Consider the following 21,689-nt stretch of genomic DNA (forward strand, 5'->3'; position numbering starts at 1 on the left):
GCGGGAGTGCCACCAGATTGGTCGGTTCTAACAGAGATTTACACATTATTATTTACACACTGTATTTTATTTAATCAGTTTTAATATATTTTTGACCTAATTAAATACTACACTATGAGAATGTATTTCCTTCTCATGCTTGATGATTTATTCTGCTGGACTCTTTGATGGTTCCCTCTTAATGTGCGGGAGTGCCACCAGATTGGTCAGTTCTAACAGAGATTTACACATTCATATCCTCACACGTGATTGCTGTCCTATAACATAGACAGCAATTACTTCTGGTGAGTTTGCATTTTAACTATTTGGTAATGGCAAGACACCATGGGTGACACCTGATATCATATCTCGCACTGGGCAACTTTGGATTCCCCCTTTTTTCACTTGCATTATGGACATAATAATTCAATAACCACATACTGTATGTATTAAATATCTTTTAAAAATGGCTCAAGTTACATCTAAGCGGTTTACAAATAGTTACAACAAAACACATAGTTCAATGGACTTTAACAGTAATAATAAGAGATGAATAACACTGCATGAATGAGATCAGCAGACTAAATATAAGCAATTTACATAAGTAGTGCCTGTTGAGAGTGCAACACTGGCTGTAGAGGGGAGAGACTCAGAAATCGGTCAGCTCCCTCTGGACCACTGGCGCACTGTAATGGGATCAAATGAATCCAAGTTTAAGAATGAAAAGTGGAAAAAACTTGTGTACTACACTGTGTAAAATTGTGCTAAAAAAGTAAATAGTACCACTTTAAACAAATACCTGTGTACCAAAGTAATAAAGGGATTCCAGCTGCCAACTCCTGTAATGTCACCATATACACAACCAGATATAACTAAAAAATGGAGTGGCACTAAATCCTAAAAAATACCTAAAATGTGAAGATAATAATGTGAACTCTCAATATGTGACACCAAAAATGATTAAATACATTTTAAATCAAAAAATGATCAACTCAACTGACAGGAAAATGAGAGAGGAGGTTTCCCTTCACAGTAAAGTCTAAAACCAAGGTCTCCTTCTCCCAGTTGTAAAGAATGAGTCAAACTGGAGTCAAAAGGATTTAGCACCACTCCATTTTTTAGTTACACCAAGTTTAAGAATGTTGTCTTCTGCTAGCAGTTGGGGCTCTTTAATGAAGAATGATAAATTATGGTAATGTCAGGCCTGTAGATAAGCTGAGGTGGTAGAAGAAAAGATTCCTCCATGGGCTGGGTTATACCAATGTCTGCTAGCAATGTCTCTATACAATTGAGTATTGAAAGCCGGGCAACTGCTATTGCTATTAGGATGTACTGGATCAGCGTCACTGTCACAGGCTAGGTCACTGAACTCTGCTGCGGCTGAGTGTGGAACAGCAGCCTCCAACCGTCCTATATGAAGTCACTGGCCCAAAAAAGCAAGCCTGCCAGTAACAGTCAAATATATAGGCTCTCCCACAATCCTTTAGTTGGGCACCTTTCTGGGGTGTGCAGTTCAGAAATGGCTCTGAAATACAGCAATGTTTAGCTGCAGGACTTTAAATCCCAAGATCCTCCTAAGAACTCCCCTCCTCTGTAGCCAGGAAGTGATGCAACTGTCTGAGTGCTGAACACTAGAGGTGAACTAGGTAGTATATGATTATGTTGGATTATTTCCTCCTAATTCATCTTGCAGTAACCGGCAGCTCGCTACATTACCTTAAAGTGGCTCTAAAGGTTGAAGTTTTTTTTTACTTTCATGCTTCTTATGCATGAAGGTAAAAAAAAACTTCAGTATGCAGCTCCCCTACTGCCCCCTTAATACTTACCTGAGCCCCATCGTGATCCAGTGATGTGCACGAGAGCGGCTGTTCTCTTGCTTCTCTGCTTCCTCATTAGCTGAGAGATAGCAGCGGGATCTATTGGCTCCTGCTGTTGTCAATCACAGCCAGTGAGAAGGGAGCAGGGGCGGGGGCCAAGCCCCGTTCTATGTGCCCTATGGACAACCAGAGCAGGGCATGGGAGCAAGAATGCATGGTTGCCCTCATAAAAAGTAATTTGATATGGGGGGCACTCGGAGAAAAGGAGGAGGCAGGAGCACCTGCAAGGGATCCCAGAAGAGGAGCATTTGGGGCTGCTCTGTACAAAAAGGGAGTGCTGCCAAGCTAGAGCCAGTGTGCCCAGCACCCTGTTTATCCTTAAATCTGGCCTTGTGCTGTTATGTCCTCCTTTCACTAAAATCTTCCTTCTCCGATGTCCCCCCTGACACTTCAATCTTATGCTGCAGTAGGCTTTAATATAATTGAGGGAGCTGTAATAGGCACTCTTCAAGACTGCCCGACTATGCCCACCCTTTCCACCCAGCTCCACCATTCCATGAGGGAAACATGATGAAGGGCAGATGAAGGATTGGTCCACCCCTCCATTCATAAATCTTTTCATTCATAGAAGCTGTAGTAACAGCTTCTATGAATAGGAAATCTAGGTGGAAAGGGCAGGCATAGTCAAGCACTTATGATAAGCACCTGTCACAGCCTTCTAACTCTGTTTAACCCCACACACTGGAAGGTGTGGGGGTGAAGGGTTTTAGAGGTGACAGATTTTGATGAAAAGAGGGCATGGCAGCAAAAGGGACACATCTTACTGAAGGTAAGTCATGTCAATCGTGTTGATTTTTTTTTTTAGGTAAATATAGGTTTTAGACTCAATTCACACTAGAGCGACTTGTCAGGTGACTTGTCAGCCTGACAAGTCACGGTCCCTCCCAGTCCATTGACTGCTACAGGACCCGTTCTAATAGGAGCAAAACAAGTCGCTCCGACTTAGAAAAAGGTTCCTGTACTACTTCGGGGCGACCTCGGAGCAACTTGCATAGACATTCATCATATGAAGTCTGTGCAAGTCGCGCCAAAGTCGCGGTGCACGGGACTGACAAGTCGCCTCCCGAAGTAGTGCAGAGTCGTGTCGCCATAGTGTGAACCGACTCTTAAAAAAATTGCTATTTAATTATTATAAACAAGAGTCTGTACATAAAAAATAAATCCCACTTTCAGCAAGGGAACAAAACTTACATTTCAGGATCTCAACAGGTGATCTATATTCCTTAGGGCCCCAGGGTGAAGTTTTGAGAAGGTCTCTCTGTTTGTTAAAAGAACACATTTTCATAAATAATAGTAGATCCTACAAAATTGGGTTTTGGTATTTCTAGGTGTTTAAAAACTTTAGGAATTGTTTGGAGCTAACGTATGTTTAATGTAACAGAGCCTAATTATCTCTTTGTGCTACCATTCCCACTCTTTGTCTAAGCCCTACTGTACAGGGGTATACAAGAGGCTGATACCAAGTCAAGACCAGGTACTTACATGACTTGCATATAAAAAATATTTTTTATAAACACATAACTGCATCCATTGGTGTCTTTTATATATATGTCTCGAGTGTACCGTTATATTGCATTTTCTCACCATCACTAGGAAAATAAAGAGTAGAATCTGATTGTTAGCTACAACAATGGCTCCAGTTTTCTTTTTCTGACTTCTCTTTAGTTTGTGTATCATAATGCCTGTAAAACTGCTTTTACTACCAGTCATTTTTCAATGTAATGTCCCTTTAATTGTTATATATCAGGCCGACATTTGCAAACGTCCAAGGATTTGATTTGACCGGTAAACAAATGACTGCAGAGGCCAATCTCTTGTTCCGCTAATGATGTTGGTAAAAAGAGCCCTTTCAATGATTAAATTAACTTATCGAATGTCCTCTGTTTTGCGCTTAATTGTAGAATCCCTAGTTCATTCTCTCAGCCTGCTGAGATTGTAATGGGAAATGTTAACCCAATACCTGCCAGGAGATCAGGCAGATGATTGTGACAACTCCTAAAGTTTTACTCCTCAATGTGTCTTATGTGACTGTGCTCAAACTTTCCCTCACTGATGTAACTATTGCATACCTGAATTGGTGGCTAAGTAATGAAGGTGGTGTCTCTTCCATCGCTATAGACTGGTGAATCCAAGAACATGGTGCTGACAGCCAATGGAGTAGCAGGTGAGCCATGGTCTAAATTAGAAATTAGTACCAAAGGCACCTTAATTATTGCGCCACAAGCAGAAGTTTGACACACATATGTAATCTTCAAGAGGAAGGATCATTTTAACACGTGAAACAGTTCTGTTTTGTGTGCTTTTCTGCACATGAATATAGATATTAAGCCAACCCCAGGACAAGGGGTAGGCAGGAGGGGTGGCTGCCCTGGGCACTGTGGTATTATTCACGGCTTGGGGTATTCATTTTTCTATTTTTTTTTTTGGGGGGGGGGGTAGGATTTGTGTTAGTAGGGATGATGAGGGGGATTTGTGCAGAAAGAAGAGATTTTGAGTGGGTGGAAAGGATATGTACTTGGAGGGGAAATGTTAGGGCTAAAGTATTTATGCTAGGGGATGGTGATTTTTTTGTTTTTGCTAAGGGGGGGGGGCATTTGTGCTGGGGGGATGTGGGTGATGGGGCAGCGAAGATTTGTGCTGTGAGGGGGGATTTCAGCAGGGGGTGGATTTGTACTGAGAGGAGGGGGAATTTATGCATAGGGTGTAAGCATGCAAATTAGTGCTCAATTTTTTAGGGGGGATTTTTCTTACACCTAATGCTCATACATCTTGGGGGGGGGGGACACATGTTTACCCTGGGCTCTAGATGACCTTGTCCTGGTACGGTAAAGCACAACATATAGGGTGCATCAGTCAGGAGCACGTCTGGGGCATGCACTGGGCAGAGTAGTCAGTGTAGCATGCCATTACATTGGTAGATAGTGGCAAAGCACCCTTTTACACCTTTAGTCAGTAGAGCAGTGTCCCCTTATATTGGTGGTCAGTGTAGTCCTCTCTTACATTGTTGATCAGTGTTGAGGTGTCCCTTATGTTGGTGTACAGTTTAGAAATGCCACCACATATTCATCAGTGGAGAAGTGCACCATTATGTTGTAGGACAGTGTAGTACTTCTAATATTGATAATCAGTGGATACAGTGCATTGCGAAAGTATTCGGCCCCCTTGAACTTTGCGACCTTTTGCCACATCTCAGGCTTCAAACATAAAGATATAAAACTGTCATTTTTTGTGAAGAATCAACAACAAGTGGGACACAATCATGAAGTGGAATGAAATTTATTGGATGTTTCGAACTTTATTAGCAAAAAAAAAACTGAAAAATTGGGCGTGCAAAATTATTCAGCCCCTTTACTTTCAGTGCAGCAAACTCTCTCCAGAAGTTCAGTGAGGATCTCTGAATGATCCAATGTTGACCTAAATGACTAATGATGATAAATAGAATCCACCTGTGTGTAATCAAGTCTCTGTATAATTGCACCTGCACTGTGATAGTCTCAGAGGTCCGTTTAAAGCGCAGAGAGCATCATGAAGAACAAGGAACACACCAGGCAGGTCCGAGATACTGTTGTGGAGAAGTTTAAAGTCAGATTTGGATACAAAAAGATTTCCCAAGCTTTAAACATCCCAAGGTGCACTGTGCAAGTGTAACGCTCCTGCGTTTTATGTATGATGTGGATTTTCAGCTGCAGAAATATTCCACTTCAGTAGTCATGTAGAGAAACGCTGAGACACCATTCCCAACTCTCAATGACTCATCATGTGTGGATGATCTCAATTCAGCAAGTAAATACACACACTCAATAAGATGTTTCCTAGAGTGACTTATGTATATAGTAACACAGTGATGATAGGCTGAAGAGACAGGTTGGGTAGAGATGGTAGATGACAGACACTTGAAAGGAAATGTTCTTGAAAGTAAGATAGTAGCAGATGGGATGCAGATAGGTTTAGCAATCATGTATGGTAGCAGATGACAGAGTAGCAGGTGGACAGAGAGATCAACCCAGTGCAAGAACAGGTGGTAGTAGGCTCAAGAGCTAGCAATCTTAGATAATGCAGATGTAGTAATAGTCCTTAGTATGCAGAGCTAGATAGTGTAAGCTTTAGTATAAAGGTTATAGAGGTTTCCCCTGTGGGGTACTTATCACTAATAGCAATGTAGCAGAGGAGAGGTTCGGCAAGAGCGGATGATCCGGTAGCGGGATACAGGGATCAGCGCAGCGTGGTTCCGACAGCGAGGTATGCTTGCAAGCATGAGAGCTTCAAGACAGGTTAGCATCAAGGCACAAAGCAGTTTGAACGAACACATGTGAGTGAGAGCCGGCGATCTAAATAGCCATCCAGTCCGGCGCTCAGTGATGACAGCATCAGTCTTAAAGGTGTATGCGCACATTACCAAAAGAGAATGGTGGGGCGCATACACTTATGAAAGAGTAATTAGGGTACCCAAAGGTACCAGAACATTACAGCAAGCGATAATATTGAAATGGAAGAAGTATCAGACCACTGCAAATCTACGAAGACCTGGCCGTCCCTCTAAACTTTCAGCTCATACAAGGAGAAGACTGATCAGAGATGCAGCCAAGAGGCCCATGATCACTCTGTATGAACTGCAGAGATCTACAGCTGAGGTGGGAGACTCTGTCCATAGGACAACAATCAGTCGTATACTGCTCAAATCTGGCCTTTATGGAAGAGTGGCAAGAAGAAAGCCATTTCTTAAAGATATCCATAAAAAGTGTAGTTTAAAGTTTGCCACAAGCCACCTGGGAGACACACCAAACATGTGGAAGAAGGTGCTCTGGTCAGATGAAACCAAAATCTAACTTTTTGGCAACAATGCAAAACGTTATGTTTGGCGTAAAAGCAACACAGATCATCACCCTGAACACACCATCCCCACTGTCAAACATGGTGGTGGCAGCATCATGGTTTGGGCCTGCTTTTCTACAGCAGGGACAGGGAAGATGGTTAAAATTGATGGGAAGATGGATGGAGCCAAATACAGGACCATTCTGGAAGAAAACCTGATGGAGTCTGCAAAAGACCTGAGACTGGGACGGAGATTTGTCTTCCAACAAGACAATGATCCAAAACATAAAGCAAAATCTACAATGGAATGGTTCACAAATAAACATATCCAGGTGTTAGAATGGCCAAGTCAAAGTCCAGACCTGAATCCAATCGAGAATCTGTGGAAAGAACTGAAAACTGCTGTTCACAAACGCTCTCCATCCAACCTCACTGAGCTCGAGCTGTTTTGCAAGGAGGAATGGGCAAAAATTTCAGTCTCTCGATGTGCAAAACTGATAGAGACATACCCCAAGCGACTTACAGCTGTAATCGCAGCAAAAGGTGGCGCTACAAAGTATTAACTTAAGGGGGCTGAATAATTTTGCACACCCAATTTTTCAGTTTTTTATTTGTTAACAAAGTTTGAAATATCAAATAATTTTTTTTCCCTTTCAATATTGTGTCCCATGTGTTGTTGATTCTTCACAAAAAAATACAGTTTTATATCTTTATGTTTGAAGCCTGAAATGTGGCAAAAGGTCAAAAAGTTCAAAGGGGCCGAATACTTTCGCAATGCACTGTAAGTGCACCCTTATGTTGGTGGTCAATGGAAAAATGCCTTCTTATATTGGTGATAACATGTGAAGTGCCCCTGTCTGCTAGTGGTCAGTCTATGCCCCATTATATTGGTGGTCAATGGAAATATGTCCTTATACATTGGTTAACTTCTAATTATATGATATTATATTTATTGTTAACTTGCCCATTTCATTGTTGATTAGTGGACTGTCCAGGCACTGTAGGTTGGGAAATCACTCAACCTAGGTGCTATAAATGTCCATGGTGCTCCAATAATAACTACCAGTTGGAGGAGACACAGAGGCATGTAATTAACTGGACCATGTCATGTGTTATCAGCTGTTGCATAGTACAATGTATATGAGTCATGTAATGTTTCATAAACTGCCACTTGGAATATGTGAGAACCTTTTTTTAATGACACTTTCCATAGGTTATGTCATCTTATTTGCATACCACATGGGATCGGTCATGGAAACATCATCAACTGAATTTAGAATAAGTAATCTTAAGTCTAATGAACTGCCACTTGAATTAGGTCACATGGGGGTTGATTTACAAAACTTGAGAGTACAAAATCAGATGCAGCTCTGCACAGAAACCAATCAGCTTCCAGTTTTTAAGCTTAATTGAACAAACTGAAGTTAGATGCTGATTGGCTACCATGCACAACTGCACCACATTTTGCACTTTCCAGTTATATTAAATCATCCCCATGATGCTTCATTTTTTGCCCCCCATTATCATTTAATCTCATACCAACTTTCAATTCAAATTGTAATTTATCATCTAATTGTTAATCACTTGACATTTGGAATGGAGTCATATGATCTCTCAAGTGCAACTAGCTCTTCTATCCTTTACATCCATGAGTGCTGCCATCTTAGTCTTGGTTTGGGGCAATTGTCATGGTGCTGCACATGTGATCAGTTATAACCCCAGCTATTTGATGGCTTGGCAGAAAACAAAAGAGAGAGAGCGCACACCGCCCTAGTGTAACACCATTTAATGAAAATAATTAGAGCCATAAAACAGGTACTCCACATTGAGCTACCGTGAGTCTTCCGAGGTGGTTGCCTTAGCTGGACGTTATCCACTTATCAGTGCGGGAACGAACAGCTGAGCCACCGGCAAGGAGGAGAGTACCCTACACATTTCAGATCAGGGGATATCATTTCCATGCATGACACTATACTTGTTTGTGAGTACCTGTTTTTATGGCTCTAATTATTTTCATTAAATGGTGTTACACTAGGGCGGTGTGGGCTCTCTCTCTTTTGTTTTCTGCCTAGTTTCTCTGCCTCATATCCCATGGAGGGTTAAGAGAGCTGCCACGCTTTTACTCATGTGTTTCACCACTGGCCAAACTACAAGGTTCCCCACCTTGAGAATTAATCTCCAGGATCTGTGTTTCTCTTTTGTATTTGAGGGCTTGGCATCTCAGTTTAGAGCACAAGCAACTGTGACAGTTGTCTTTCACGGCATGCCCTAAATGTATCTGTTTGAGAAACAGTTAAAACAAAGAGTTTAGTTCTGCTTTAGGTCGGTCCATGTGATCCCTAATGAGCAGGCACTGTGAATTTGTCAGATCAACTATCGCCCAAGTAGGCTCTTCATTCCAACCAGCAGTAGATTGATAATACTAATTTATCCAACATTTTCTTACCAGCAAGCATGGGGTTAAGCCAGTGTAATCATTTTTTGCGCTCCTACTGTCATTTGTAATTGACTCATTTTAGCATAATATAACTCTCGCTTCATATGTTAGCGGCCCTGAAATTCCCCCCCGGAGGTTCCTACAGAGTAATGTTTTGTCTTTGGAAACAAGACTAATGTCCTGAATTGTTTTTAATAGAGGCAAGTTATGTCATCATACATTAAATTAATTGAATTTGAGGTTATTTGTTCCTCCTTGATTTTTTTTTTCCTCTTTTTTTTTTTTTTCCCTCTCTCCTTTCTCTTTTTGGATTGTTTACTTTCTCCTTCGTAGGTGAAATGTTTCAGCGTGAAGCTTTAATGCCAGCATGGCTTTCATGTACGTTTCTCCCCCAGAGAGATCTAACAATGTTGTTTTTCATTATTTAAGAAATTGCTGCAAAGTTTAAAGTTGCTCTGTATAAATTAGGCCTCGGAGATGCACTTGTTTCTTGCTCAGGTCTTCCCAGAATACTTCACTTGTTAGATTCATATTCTTTTCTCTATATATCAACATTTTTCTTTACAATTTTTTTAACTGCTTTCTCAATTCTTCATTGCATCTGACCCAGAAATTGTAGTCGGAAAATGGTACAACCAGTTCCACAGCTGAACTTTCTTTAGTTGTAAATGCTGACTAGCCATATGGGAACAGAGAACATGTGTATCAAGAAGTAGGGGTTTGATAAAAAATGTGACGGATGTTATCTCGGTGCTCTTCTTGAAATAACATGGATTTTTTTTTTTCATTCCTTTATAGTGGAATTTTCGAAAGTTGTGAAAACACTTTTTTCACTTTTTTCAGTGAGCACAAATTACATAGAATGGTTGATTTAAAATACAGTACATAACTAACATTTAAATCTGCCAGATATAAAAATACCTTAGTAATGTTTAAGACTGCCAGATATAAAAATATACTATTATTTTTTAAGGCTGCCAAACAACTTTCCGCCAACAAAATTGCTGCAGCAGCTAAGGAGTGAATTTATTGATAATAATAATAATAACAGATTACATATTAAAGATGGGATGACCCATAGACAATTGGCTTTACCCATACACCAATTGTCTATGGGGCTTTACCCATACACCAATTGTCTATGGGGCTTTACCCATACACCAATTGTCTATGGGGCTTTACCCATACACCAATTGTCTTTGGGCTTTACCCATACACCAATTGTCTATGGGTCATCCCATCTTTAATATGTAATCTGTTATTATTAATATTATCAATACATTTTCTTCTTTTTCAACGTTATTTTCTAACCTACTCTTGCCCTTAAAGTCCCCTTACCTGGGTTTGAGGCACCCACATCCACCACAATTTTAGAATCTTCTGGGACGGTGGCAAAAACCTACTACAGGGTCCAACTGAGACATAAACTCCCCTCCAATACAGCTAAGGAGTGTGCCTTCTAACCATTATATGGTTTTTTAACCATTTTTAGCACCTTACCAACCCCCTTAGCCTTGTTTTGATGTCAATCAGAATTTCAAGCCCTGATGAAGGGGAAGGTTTGAAGCCCAGAAATGCTTTGTTATAAATGCAGATTTCATTGAAAAATTCAATGGAAAGAATGTTCGATGGACTCCAACTTTTGTGCATGGCTCTCATTCTTTTTCTCCTTCTTCTGGCAAACAACTGCCTGGCAGTCCATAATGGATACAGCTTGGTACTTACTTACATATCACATACATACTTACTTATGTAGCAATATTTCCAGGCCTTGATTCTGATGTGGGTCTGTTATTGTTACCGGTGACACCTCCAACACATTTAAATTGGGAACCCAGGTGTGAGAACTGAGACATTGACCACTCTGGCATCTTTGGTTGGTTTTGTTTATTGTATTTTGGGGATGGGAGAAGGGAATGAGTGGGATACTCCTCTGGCTCAACTAGGTTAACTGGAACTTTGTACAAAAATGCCCGTTGGGGCTGTCTTGACGCCAGCTGAATGCCGACCAGCGCTTCCTGACGTTTGAAGATACTGCTTTGCTGAACTAGTGCTGGAACCTCGACTTTAACTTGTTTGTTAACTCAGAAGATCCAGGACTGTAGAACACTTGACTCCTGACACTCAATTTAGCTCAAAAGTCACTGAACAGCTCCCTTCAGCCCTTCACTGACTGAAGTAGCTCCTTGTCACTGCTTGTGCCGCTGCAACTCATAACTCTGTACACTTCACACTGTACACATTAGCTCTTCAGGGCCCAACCGCTGGCGCCCCCTCTAACACTTCAGGGTCCGCTGACTAGGTACCTCCTCTGACACTTCAGGGTCCTCTTACTAGGCACCCCCTTTAACAGCTAGCTGACTCCTGGATCCCTAGAACCTTTTTATGGAGTGGTCCCCTCTACACTTGGCAGACCCCTAGGGGCAGCTCACAGTACTCACGACCTTGGCAGGCTTTCCTGGAACTGAACCCCTCTTCCTCCACTGGTCCTCGGCACACCGGATCCCTCCTGCAGCTCAACTCAGCATCCTCTGGACTCCCAGGCAGCCACCCAGAACACCCGATCCTTCTGACAGGAGGAGAGACAGCCGCACTCCCCTCTTGGGACTCTGCTTCCCACCCAAAGACACTGCGTCATGCGCTCCCCTCAAACATATACCCACTCCCAGAATCCTCTGCAGCAGAATCTGCCTTCTGGGGTAGATACAGGCCTGAGTGTGTCTCTGATTGGATTTCCTCCACTGCCCAGTGCAAATCCTCTCATGGAGCCAGTGGGGAGACTCCCCTCTCAGCAGACACACCTAGGAGACATGACAGTCCAGCTGAAATTATGGCCCTGTTGTTAGGCAGCCAAGGCCCACTATACTTTTACCTAGCACCTACCCTGTAGGGTGCTACACTTAGATACCTACATACATATGGGGTGGTGGAGCGTGGTGTGGCGACAGTTTACACTCCAGTTGCAGAGTACAAAACCTGTATTTATTTTAAAGTTCCGCAATTCACAACAAGCCTAGCAAGAAGGTGCCCAACTGGAAACACTCACAGAATACAACAGCGATATGTAGCAGAGCAGGTCTAGGGTATGCTGACAGCATCTGTCTTGAGGATAGACCACATCTGCCAACATACATACACATACAGTACATACATACAATGTACATACAGTACTTACTCGGATACATGCTGGGTGTACTCACTAAGTCTAATGAAGTTGAGAAATGAGTCACAGGGGCCTGTTTATCAAAGCAACAACTAGAAAAAAATATCCTTTCTTGGTATTTTTTAAAGCCAAAGCTATTTTTTCCATGTTTACTGCATTTTGATACCGTGACATTTTGATAGCAATGTCAGTTCTGTTATAGTTTTAATCCTAGGTAAAAATAAAGTTTTGCTGTTTTACAAAAGAACCTTTTTTTTTTTTCTTTTTGGGAAAGGGGGAGAGCAGTGGTTGATTCAATTTGTTGTCTGGAATTGCTCTTTAAGCTGGACACAATCTCAGGGGAACTATGTTACTTTGTCTAATTAGCAAATTTTCTGTACCTGCAGGTGTTCCTTTTCAGGTCACAGATTTTCTTTAAGCCACTGACAATAGATAAACAATTCTCTGTAACACGGAGCAAACGGTAATCAGAATTCGGAATGCAGCAGCAGGAGAGATGACAAATAGACAAACAGTTGCACAGATAAACAGAAGGACAGGTAGATGGGCACAGAGATAGATGGGTAGCTCGCTGTAATATCCCGGCTGATTCGTAGCCCATGCCCCAGAGCCTCCGTGTGTCGTATTTCTGGTACACTTCATTAGACAGGTATCTGCCAAATGTCTTCTGATGTCATGTGACAAATGAGCAGTGCCAAGCTCCTTCATCCAGGGAAGACGGGAAAGAAACTTCTGATATTGTCATGGCTAATAATCCCCCTCATTGTTCTTCTAAAGGGAAGGGGGAGGGGGAGAAATGGATATGACGTGCAATAGTCATTTTATTCTATGCAGATAATTGAGCTCCAGGTAAAAAAAAAAAAACAGATGAAATAATATTTAAAATGAAAAACAATTCCTTGCGTTCTTCTTAAGTAAAGGTCTGATACATTACGATTGAGGCTAGGGTTTGCAACAAATCCCCAGGTTTTCAAAGTTGTGAAGCCAGAAAGTTTGACACCAAAAATAAGGCACAAATTATAATGCAGTGATTTGCTTTTTCCCGACAAACTGATTCACAACAGCCAATAACTTAAAGGAATTTAGGGGAAAGTCCCCTTTATATAAATAAGTGGGCTCACAGAAGCCAAACTGTTAGTGTATTTTGGATCCTCTGGGGTGGGGGTCTCCAAACGTTTGAAACCGAGGGCAGGTTTATTGCCCTGTAAACTTTAGGGTGGCTAGGCTGTGGCCAGCGGGGGTAGAAAATGTCCCAGCATCGGTGGAAGTAAAAACAATGCCATAGACTTAGGTCACTGGGAATAAAAAAGTTGCAAGAGTGCCCCATCACTGGTGTCAGTAGGAGGAATAGTGTCCCATCATTGGTGTCAGTGGGTGTAATAGTGCCCCATTATTGGTGCCAGTAGGAGAAATAGTGCCCCATCACTGGTGTCAGTGGGAGGAATAGTATCCCATCATTGGTATAAGTGGGAGGAATAGTGCCCCATCATTGGTATCAGTGGAAATAATAGAGCCCCATCCTTGGTATCAGTGGGAAAAATAGTGCCTCATTATTTGTGTCAGTGGGATGAATAGTGCCCAGTCATTGGTGTCAGTAAAAAAAAATAGTCCCCCATCATTGGTATCAGTGGGAGGAATAGGGCCCTATCATTGGTGTGAGCCAAAGGAATAGTGCCCTATCATTGGTATCAGTGGCGGGAAGGGTGTCCCATCATTGTTATCAGTGGGAGCAATAGTGTCCCATCATTGGTGTCAATGGGAGGAATAATGCCCTATCATTGGTGTCAGTGGAAGGAATAGTTCCTCATCATTGGTATCAGTGGGAGGGATAGTCCCCCAAAATTGGTGTCAGTGAAAGAAGTAGTTCCCCATCTCTGCTGTCAGTGGAAGGAATAGCACCCCATCATTGCTGTCAGTGGGAGGATTAGCCAGATAAAGGCCCTCTGTCAGTGCTTGGGTTCCTATGCCCAAGGAAAGGCCATGCCTCCCACCTCTGAAAGGACCCCAATGCCATGATTGTTTCCAGCTTCTCTCTTGAGCTTCAAAAGTAGTCTTAGTCTTCAAAGGTCTTTGTTAATTGTACTGTGCCCAAGGAGACTCTACATTTTAAGCCAACACTCATTACTCTAGCACCATGTCAGGCAACCTCTGAGATTGGAATGCCTGACATATGAATTGATGGAAAGGAGTGGAGCTGGATGATTTACCATAACATGCTTGTCATGACTGCTCTGTTATCGAGGGTCATGGCATATTGGTAAGCATCCTTCTATTTGGGCACTGTGGATCCCTTCACACAAGGAATGGATCTCACCTTGGATCAGCATCTTCCCAGGAGTACAGAACTTTTTGTTTTGTCACTTGATTTCCCCATATTGATTCGACTTTTTACAAGGTTTTGGTTTTATATTCATTTAAAACATTGATTCTTGTTTGTTATAGCATTGTATATGCAGACTTGTATAAAGTACTCGAAATTTCTACTTGAGTAAAAGTACAAGTGCTCGATCAAAAAGTTACTTAAGTAGAAGTACTAAAGTATTCAACATTTTTTTTACTTAAGTATTGCAAGTAGTTTTTTCAAAAAATGTGTTACTTAAGTACTAAAAGTAAAAAGTACCAGTAGTTTTGAAAAAAAAAAATCTACTCAAGTACTGAAAGTAGAAGTACAAGTACTGTGTTATGTATTTATTAAAGAAAGAAGTCAAAAGTTTGAACATCATATTGTTTTTTATTATTTCAAATGATTTATTCAAATGATTAACCTGTGTTTGTTAGTAGTTTCTTGATGCACTTTAAGCGCTGTAGCACCATTTATTTGTTTGTTTCATATTTTCTTTTTATTGGAAAGATATGGTATAGCAGCTTTTATTATACACAGCCTTTATTTTCGTATGCGCTGATTTACAAATGACATTATACACATTTTTTTGAGCTTTATGCAACCTGCCATCTACTGTTCTGGCAGTGGTAATTTTTTTAAAAGTAACAAGTAACTATGCAGCACAAAAAAAAATATTGGAGTAGAAGTATTGAAATCATCGAAAAAATGTAGTGAAGTAAAAGTAGAAGTAGGAGAAAAAAATTCTACTCTAGGAAAGTACAGATACCGCATTTCGGTACTTAAGTACAGTACTTAAGTAGTTCTACTTCGTTACTATACATCTCTGTGTATATGTACATGTGGAATACCAAACACACATAATATATGCTGTGCACTACTTTATTATTGCTCAACAATTTTATTATTGTATACAGCTTTTTGTGGTGTACTAGTGTGAAAATTATTCCATTGCATAGGGAGTTGGTATATTAAGACTCGGTACACCAAGCCTGGAGTAAAAGTTGAGCTGGTTCTCAGTCCAGTTCTGCAGGAGAAGTCCCCTGCCTCAGGGGGCTCTGCCCCTAAGGATAGCTAGCAGAGTATTGCTGTATATAAAATGAGGCCCCAGCTGAGGTACAGCTGGGGGATCTATTTAAAGAGTTTGGTTTGAGGTCCTGGATGTAGAGCTCACTCAAGGGTACCCAGTGGAAGATGGAAGGAGGTGTTCTGCTGTCTTCTGATATCGTGGTATTGGGAACCTGGTTTTCTCCCTCACTGAAGAGTGCCTGGTGGATTTTGGAAGGAGGCATCCGGTGGCATTATGTGTACTGACCTAAATGCAAAGCCCTAGTAACTATGCAGTTTCCTATTTTTTTTTGGAAGGCCCCAGGAACTAGTCCAGTCAAGAGTGGCCTCTATGAGAACTTAACTTCAGTTACCTTTCCAGTAAAGAAGTGTCCTCTTGTTATTCAGTGCACCTTTGGGTATCCCTTACCCCATCCATGTTTCTACAGCAATAAAAAGCATAAAAGACATCCCCTAAATCAGTGATGGCAAACCTTGGCACCCCAGAAGTTTTGGAACTACATTTCCCATGTTGCTTAACTACACTGCAGAGTGCATGAGCATTATGTGAAATGTAGTTACAAAACATCTGGAGTGCCAAGGTTCGCCATCACTGTCCTAGATGTTTCATTGAGCCAGAGAGAGAGATAATGCCTGGCTGCCTCTGCACTAAAATCTGGGAAAGAACTGGGTAATTTAGGCAGCTCCTGTAGGGGTAGTGCTACAAAAGTAAGATTTACCACCTCCCCTATAGATTTCAATGAAGTTCACCTCAAAGTTAGCGAATTTTAAGCAAGGTCTGCAAACTCTTCACAAACCAAACCCAGGCAGATTTTCTCCTCCCTACCCCATGTATTTGCAGCCTTTAACAGAAAATTAAACATGTCTGCATTGGTAGGTTCTATATACCAAGAAACCAATAAGAGCCAATTAACCCACAGGTAAATATGTTCTTCGGTGAAAGCTACAACAGCTAGGCCAGGGGTTCCTAACCTTTTTACAATTACCCAACCCCATTATGACTGCATGGTCCCCCATAGCCACTTTCTAAGAATACTAACTAGTGAGATTTTTTGCCAATGAAATGAAAACAAGGAATTATTGTCCAATCTGACAATGTTAATTGCATGTCTGCACTCTGAATTCAGTTTCAGTAATGCAGACTCTTCTGTTTCAAATCTTTTTAAAATATTTAAAGATTCACTCCTCGATTATTTGCTTCCAATACCCCTAATACCTATGGATAGCCCAGTTATGAAACCCTGGCCTGGGGAAAGCCTACATGGATACAGGGAGAACCTATAAAATAAATTCTGGTATTGTCCTAGGTGTTTAATTAACCACTTAAGCCCCGGAGGATTTGGCTGCTAAAAGACCAGGGGGTTTTTTGCGATTTTTTACTGCGTGACTTTAACGGATAATTGCGCGGTCATGCGACGCTGTACCTAAAGGAATTTGACGTCCTTTTTTTCCCACAAATAGAGCTTTCTTTTGGTGGTATTTGATCACCTGTGCGATTTTTTGATCATGCGCTATAAACAAAAAAAGAGCGTAAATTTTGCAAAAATAACAATATTTTTCACATTTTTTTATATGAAATTCCCCCAAAAAAAATGTAAAAATCAAAATTTTTTAACATTTTCGGCCAATTTGTTTTATGCTACATATGTTTGGAAAAAAAAAATCGCAAAAAGCGTATTTTCATTGGTTTGCGCAAAAGTTATCGCATTTACTAACAAAGGGAAAGATTTTTGTAATTTTTGGTGTTTTTTTTTAACGCGTAATGGCGGCGATCTGCGATTTTTTTTTCGGTACTGCGATATTGCGGCGGACAGATCGGACCCTTGACTGACATTTTTGACACTTTTGGGGTTACCAGTGACATTACTGCAGTAATCAGTGCTATACATATGCACTGTTACTGCAAAAATGACACTGGCAGGGAAGGGGTTAACTGTATTGCACAGGGAGGGGTTAAGTGTGTCCTAGGGGCGTGATTCTAACTGTAAAGGGACATGGCTATTGGTTTAAAAACAAAGATCAACGGTCCTACATAGTAGAACCGTCTGATCTTCATTTTTACACCAGGGAGAATGACGGGCGGCTTGTTTACATAAGCCGCTCCGCCTTTCTCCCTTCACCGGAGCGATCGTAGTGTGACCGGCGGACATCGGGTCCGCCGGTCACACGCACTGACTTGTCAGTGAACGAGCCGCAGGTGGACGCGCGCCCGCCCGCAATTGGCTCTCAAGTCAGTGACAGGCGAGTGACGTATCCATACGTCACTCTGCCTGGCCGGGGCTGACCGCCGCAGTATATAGTCGTGCGGCGGTCGGCAACCGGTTAAACCAAAGATTCCAGTATGGCATAATAAGAGTTCACCATTATGCATAAAGATACTAGAGTATGGGTGATAGGCTTTGTAGATACATACATATGTAGAACCTTCAGGGGATGATCATAACAAAAGATTTTCAAAATGAAGCTGGCATGTTGATATCCTGTTTTTTATTAAAAAAAAACACAGTCTGCAATTACATTGCCTCGTTATGGCTCCAGTGATGAGTTAAGCAGGGCAGTGGCCGGGTCTATACCTACCTGGGTGTTTTTTATGCTCAGTTGTGAATGTTATTACTTCCAAACAATGCAATTTCCTTTATTTTAGGCTTAAAGTCCTTTGTTCTTCTACATCCCTCCAAATATGGTGGCATTGGCCTAGTTAACTGATTCTGTCTGTCTCCGGAGATTAGTGCATATGTAGGTGCAGCACAGGGAGGTGCCTGCATTTCCGCTTCGGTGCAATCCTATTGGCTCTGCATCCCAGTACAGTTCTGTTTCACGGCACAACATTCTGCTGCATTGTAATGGAGTTCCTATGTACTCTTACAGCATCTCATTGTCAGATGGAGGGCAGACAGAGAATTAGTGAAGCCGAGCTGCGGAGAAAAAATCTAAACTTTACACAAGAGAGAGAGACTGTGGCACCGTCATTCATTACAGCTTCCTCCACATGAGTTAAACAAGGCGTCTTGCAGAGATTACGGCTGTTTTAATTGTTGTTTGAAAAATCATTGCCTATTTTGTCTCTTTTATAATCACAGTGACACAGCAAACTCATGAGAGAGATAGCGGAAGAGAGAGAGAGAGAGCGAAGGAGAGAGAAGAGATAGAAAACAGTGTTGCCTATAGATTTTACTGATATGTGAAATGGATCTTCCTTAGGCTGTGCATAGAATTACTCTGTATGGGGGGTTAGCTAAGAGACAAGCAATTCATACCTTCCTGCTGGCTTTTTTAAATAATGTTCCACCTTAAATGGAACAGCGCTGTGTTAAAGTGGAAGAATCACTTTGTTCTCTCTACGTACACGTGTACCAGACACCCTAGTGATTCCCATTAAATGCTACAACACCGAGGGAAGATTTAGTAGGCTCGAGCATGAAGTTTGAAGAATTTCCTGAGCTTGCGGTGCTAGTGTGCCAGAGACTTTATGGTATTATACTTGCTTGTCAGTTCCTTCCGTGCTCATTTTCATTCCAGTTGTGTTCATGTGTTCCCAGTTCTGAAATGCACAAAAAAAAAAGCAAAGACAGATTTAGAGAAACTGTAGTGGCTACCCTCATGACAGGGCCATCTTACTGAATGGGCATGCTGGGCAGTTGCCCGGGTGCCCCACTTGCTCGGGGGGCCCCACCTGCCCAGCGACCCAGCCAAGCACTAGTCCTGATTCCTGTGTGCATCCCGCCGCCGAACTTCGCAGGTGGCAGGTGCCTGTCAGCCCTGCGCTGCTGTCAGGCCACTTGGGCCGTGGATGGGGAGCCCACAACTGCCTTCACGGGAACAGGCACACACAGGACAGTCGAGTCTGACTCTTGTCAGTGTGTGTGCCCACTGGACCCAGCCGCCGAACTTGGAAGCTGTCATTGGTCTGGCACTGCTGTACCAATAAAAATCCCCTTATCGATAATTAGCATTTTTTTTTTCTCGTGGGTGATTGTGTAGGCAGGGCCCCAGTGCACTGCATTGCCCGGGGGCCTATAATGCTCTTAAGATGGCACTGCCTCATGGACGTCCGCAGATCTTTTTTTCGGGGGGGGGGGGGGGGGCATCATTTTAAGATCACCCTTGCTCTGCCCCTTTTTAACAATTTCATGAAGGGGAGGGTCTTAATCATTATACTTATATTATTTATTTATATTATTTAACCACTTTACCACCGGAGGATTTTGCTGTCTTACGTCTGGGCCACTTTTTGCGATTCGGAGCTGTGCAAATTTAACTGACAATTGCGTGATCGTGCGACGCCGTACCCAAACGAAATTTACGTCCTTTTTTTCCCACAAACAGAGCTTTCTTTTAGTGGTATTTGATCACATGTGCGATTTTTACTTTTTGCGCTATAAACAAAAAAATAGCGTAAATTTTGCAAAAATAACAATATTTTTCACATTTTTTTATATGAAATTCCCCCCCAAAAAATGTAAAAATCTAAATTTTTTAACATTTTTGGCCAATTTGTTTTCTGCTACATATGTTTGGTAAAAAAAAAATCGCAAAAAGCTTTTTTTGATTGGTTTGCGCAAAAGTTATTGCGTTTACTAACTAAGGGAAAGATTTCTGTCATTTTTGGTGGGTTTTTTTTACGCGTAATGGCGGCGATCTGCGATTTTTTTTGCGGTACTGGGACATTGGGGCGGACAGATCGGACCCTTGACTGACATTTTTGACACTTTTGGGGTTACCAGTGACATTACTGCAGTAATCAGTGCTATTCATATGCACTGTGTAAAATAGTATAGATAGCTACCAGGTAATTGGTTACCATAATCCCGTCATAAATTGAAAAAGAAACCCCCTTAGGTTTGTGGGACTTTAAGGGTAACAGTAAAGGCTCTCATAAGAGAAGTTTTAAAGTGTAATAATTATAAAATTTTTTATTTTTTTTAATAAGGTTGTGGTTGTAACAGACAATCATCATAAACTGTACATGTTTAAGTCATAGACTCGAAAAAAAGCATGAATGATACAATACAGTTGTGGGTACATAGCAGAGTCCAACGCGTTTCAAAATGTTTGTTTTAGTACATAAATCTTCCTCAGGGAGTCTGCATATGTTCCTGAAATACATAGTTAAATATAAGTTCCAAGAGACAGAATATATATAAAAATTTTACAATGAAAAGTTTTTTATACATGAAAAAAGTATTATTTGCATCTGCGACCACATGTTGCCCTAAAGAGGTCCTGGAAAGCCTCTTGCTAGTCCAGGGTACTCCTAGAGAGGAAACCTACTCCCAGAGATTGAAAGGGAAAAAGAAGAGAGGGGGAAAGGGAAGAAGAGGAAAGGGGAGGGGAAAGGAAGAAAAGGGAGGGAAGGGGAGGGGAAAAAAGGAAAAGAAAAGAGAGGGGGAAGGATGAGAAGACCCCTTGTGTTAAAAAGACATACCTGCAAAACAGTAGAGCCCAAAAGAAGGTTCCCCTTCGGGGGGTAAAACTCCCATGCGTTGAGAGCTAGAGTCAGGTATAAAGATTTATTCTGTATCTGAAACCGTGAGTATATTTACAACTGTCAGAGATCCAGGGTTAATGTAAGTATGTATATAAACATTGTTACAGAAAATATTCATGTAAATTCACCTGTTATGATGATTTTCATGTAGACATATAAAGAGGGGAAAAAAGAAAAACGAAACCAGGAAAAATAGGGAAAAAAGAGGAAAAAGGCTGATTTTTCCCAAGAAAATATTATCTTCCGATGTATATATCTCTCAGATTTATTAGAATGGGATCCTATCAGGGGAAAAGAAGATGTATCTTTTCAGCTTTGGTGGATCAAGATAATGTATATATTATATTAAGTAATGTAATTGTAATAGCTCTTACCTCACTAATTTATTGGAGGGTGTGGGGTATCCCATCAGTTTCCAAGGGTTTTGGGGAAACCTATATCTTCCCAATGGGAATATAAATCCTTGCCTGAAAGGTATAGGACAGGGATAATATGCCTATATAGGTATACATTTTGCATATCTT

Source organism: Pelophylax lessonae (genome assembly GCF_965119305.1).
Source record: "Pelophylax lessonae genome assembly, chromosome: 11".
In the NCBI taxonomy this organism is placed as follows: domain Eukaryota; kingdom Metazoa; phylum Chordata; class Amphibia; order Anura; family Ranidae; genus Pelophylax; species Pelophylax lessonae.